A 3,640-nucleotide genomic window follows, 5' to 3' on the forward strand; every position below is an offset into this window, starting at 1 on the left:
ATGTTTGTAGGCACCTACAAAGTCCCACAGGTTTGTGTGTTTTTCTCTATCTGGTAAGGTGAGTGGGGTGGTGGGGATGAACAACAGATCCAATATCTTCATAGAATTCAAGAGCAGCTTTTCAGAATATTAGGGAACATATCAACGATGTTTTAGTCTATTATGTTCATCTTCAAATTGACCATTAAAGGCCTGAAGAGCCATAAGGTCCCTAGAGGATATTCTACTGAATATTCTACTATTGAAAAACTATCCAGGTTTTGAGGTCCTCCATTAGCATGTTCATTTTCACATATCAATAATATCTGCCTTATCCAATTGGAATCAAGTTGGCAATAGTCCTGTCTATGTATAAAAAATATTCAGACCAAGAAGAGTATCTTTGGGATGGATAAAAGGAGTTCAGCTCCTGCCCTCATAGATAATTGTTAATTTACACAATTTCTGCTTTGTATAAATTCAGGGTATATAATTATTGGGTTAAAATTAAAGTGATGAAACAGACATATAGTCCCAAAACAGACAAAATTTCAATTAAAGACTTATTGGATTGTACAACTGTTACGATTGACCTCACCCTTTCCTAAGAAGGGCTGTAGGCACCAATGTGCCTACCGTCACTGTCCTACTATTTCTTTTATTTTTCTTATAGTATCCATTTCATGTACTCATAACTATTCTGTTAGCAGTTGTGCTCTTGTACATCTAGAGAAGAAGCTGAAAAATTGCTTCACAAAGAATTTGGGATATAGAAGCTGAGAAAGAGGTTTTAGTACTCAGAAATAGCATATAATACAGCCCTATATCTTAGATCCAGACATTTTATCTAACATCTGCAAATTTGAATCTAATTGTTGGAATTGTATGGGTGACACAGAAATTTACATTGCATTTTTTATTTTTTTTTTTTGTTTAATATGATTTTGCGTTCCATTTTTATAGACAATCTTGTTAATATTCTGTCTTAAATATTTTAAACCATGACTAAGGAACAAACTATTCTTATATATTCATCAAAACAAAATTGGGTTTGTCAATAAGTAATATTTTGGAGTTGATCTGGACCACATTATAACACAGCATTCTTCATTACTTTTTCAGATCACTGCTTGAATTCCTTCAGAGGCTCTGAGTGATAAAAGGAGATTCCCTTTTTTCCACCAGATGCTCCCCAAAGAAGGATTCCAATACCCAGCAATTGTCCAGCTGCTCCTCCATTTCAGATGGACCCTGATTGGCCTCTTTGCTTCAGACACAGAAAAGGAGATAATTTCATGAGGACTTTTCCTCCGATGCTTGTCAGGAATGGAATTTGTGTGGTTATATCACAACGATTCACAACAACTGGACAAACAGCACCCCTCAGGGAGGCCCTCTCTAAGTGGAGACAAGTCAACGTCTTTGTCCACTTCATAGAATTTATTTCCATCTGGAACAGAATTTTTCCTTTCCATGAAGCACTTATGCATTTGCCAGGACCCATTGAAGGGAAAGTCTGGATCCTCACAAATTTTGCAGCGTATACAATAAAGAAGCACATACCTCTCAAATACATCCATAGTATTTTGAGTTTTGGTTATCTGTCAAAAAAAGGCCAACAGATGCTGCCTTTGAACCCCATTTCTTTGTGGAAGATCCGTTTCAAGATCATTATTTTCGCTGTCCCTTTCCAAGCACGTCTTTTCTGTCAAAGGCCGCAGAAGATGCACCCAGAAAGCCCCACTGGAGACCCAGGAGAAAAGGAACAGGAAACGGCATAAATGACCCTGATCGCTACAGTATCATTCAGACTCTGGCCCAGGCCATGAATGCCGCCTATTCCTCCAGATCGAGGAGGGGAAGGAAGGAGGGAGAAAAGAGGTTGGGGGCTCTGAGGCTGCAGCCGTGGCAGGTATGGGGGGGTCCCGATAGGGATCCATTAATCTGAGATCCTTTGGAGAAGGAACCCAAAGGAGAAGGAGGGGAACATCTCAACCTTCTTGTGCTGCAAAAGGTCAAGAGATTTGCACCATCTAATTGCTCCTGTCTGACGCTCCGGAATAACAGGGAGCAGATCTGAAGTTTCTGTCTAGCCTCTGTTGGAAGAAATCTCCTTCTGGGTTCAGTTCCAAGTGGGGAAGAAAGACGCTGGAAACATGGTGACTGCTTGGAAGATGGTTTAATGGTGGACAGGAGCACATGCCTTGGTTGAGGAAAGAAGGGCTGAGATGCTGAGAGTGAACTGTTTGATGCCCTCTGTTGGGATTTGAATTTGAGCTTGTATTCTGATCGGTTGTCAGGCTCCCATGGGGCCATGCAGGGGCAACTCTGTAGGCTGTCCTGAGTCCCAGGCTTGGTTGAGCCTCGCTGGATGATGGTGATGGCTTTGGGCAATTCCTATATAGCTTTACCTGGAGTAGATCTTTGTTATGTAAAATAAACTGGCCTAGGCCAGAGTAATGGTCCATTAGCAAAGGTGGGAGGGGGCGGAGTTTCAGCCTCTCTGAGTTTCTACTTTTCTTTTAGGGAAATATATTCTCCCTTTTTAGTATATCCTAAAATATTTCATTTTCCTAGGAGAGGGAGGGTTTTAACTACTCCCAACACCTCTTTCAGTCATTGGAAGAGTGTTGAATCCTCCCTTGTCCAACTGAGAGATTTTGTAAGTTGGAGAAGCTGCTCTCATAATCTCCTCCTTGTCTTCTCTCAAGACTCAGTTTCAGGTTGCAGTCAAGTACGATTTTGAGATTGTTTTCATAAACATGTATTTATTTACACATAACTCAAGATGGCAAATGTCTCCAACACAGCTTCCTCCTTCATCCAGTCCACTTTTAGTACAGTCAGAGACCAGCATTACAATAAATAATAATAATAATGGAGAAAAATAAAAATAAACGACAGTCAATGGGCAGTTAGAGTCTGCCTAATGCTGAGTCATGTGCGAATATGTGGCAATATAAATGTCCTAAATAAATAAATACATAATTTTGCATTACAGCAGAACAGAATTTGGCCCCATTCAGAGAAACTCCTTCCTACTGATCTGATAACTGCAGTTGCACGTAAAAGAGTTCCGTATTTCCCAGATATTTTATTAGGAGAGGCGTCACAAAGTGAATCCCTGAGTCCTGATAGGAGATGCCGCATAGCAGGCTGTGAACTCACTGGTGGGATTCAAATTTTTTTACTACTGGTTCTGTGGGCATGGCTTGAATTTGTGGGCGTGGCTTGGTGGTCACGTGACCAGATGGGCGTGGCTTGGTGGCCATGTGACTGAGTGGGCTTGGCCAGGTGGCCATGGGACTGGCAAACCAAATACAATTAGTCCTCACTTAATGGCCGGTTGCTTAGCAAGTGTTCTAATTTATGACTGATCTCCCCAGAGCTACTTGTCCTGTTTTTGGAGTTTTGACAACCATAAACATAAACACACAAACACACACACACACACACACACACACACACACACACACACACACACACAGAGCTTTCTAACCCTGCTATTCTTTGATTCTGTAAGGATCTCCTGCTGGAGCAGGGGGTTGGACTAGATGACCGCTGAGATCCCTTGCAGCCCAGCCCTAGATTGTTGTGTTGCTTCAAAGAGTCTTCTGAAGCCAGGGTTTGTGTCCTTCCTTCCTCTCCTTTTTTCTCTCTC

The 3,640-nt window shown here is 41.5% G+C and overlaps 1 protein-coding gene across 9 annotated transcripts in view; it reads left to right on the forward strand.

The window, feature by feature from the left end:
- LOC148128484 (vomeronasal type-2 receptor 26-like) overlaps window positions 1–3,640 on the forward strand; it is a 102,833-nt gene that overhangs the window by 61,661 nt on the left and 37,532 nt on the right. The gene's annotated exons all lie outside the window — the stretch shown is intronic.

Source organism: Notechis scutatus, unplaced genomic scaffold, assembly GCF_049901735.1.
Source record: "Notechis scutatus isolate UNSWTSFEM ecotype Mainland unplaced genomic scaffold, rNotScu1.2 NSCUSCF50, whole genome shotgun sequence".
NCBI lineage: Eukaryota > Metazoa > Chordata > Lepidosauria > Squamata > Elapidae > Notechis > Notechis scutatus.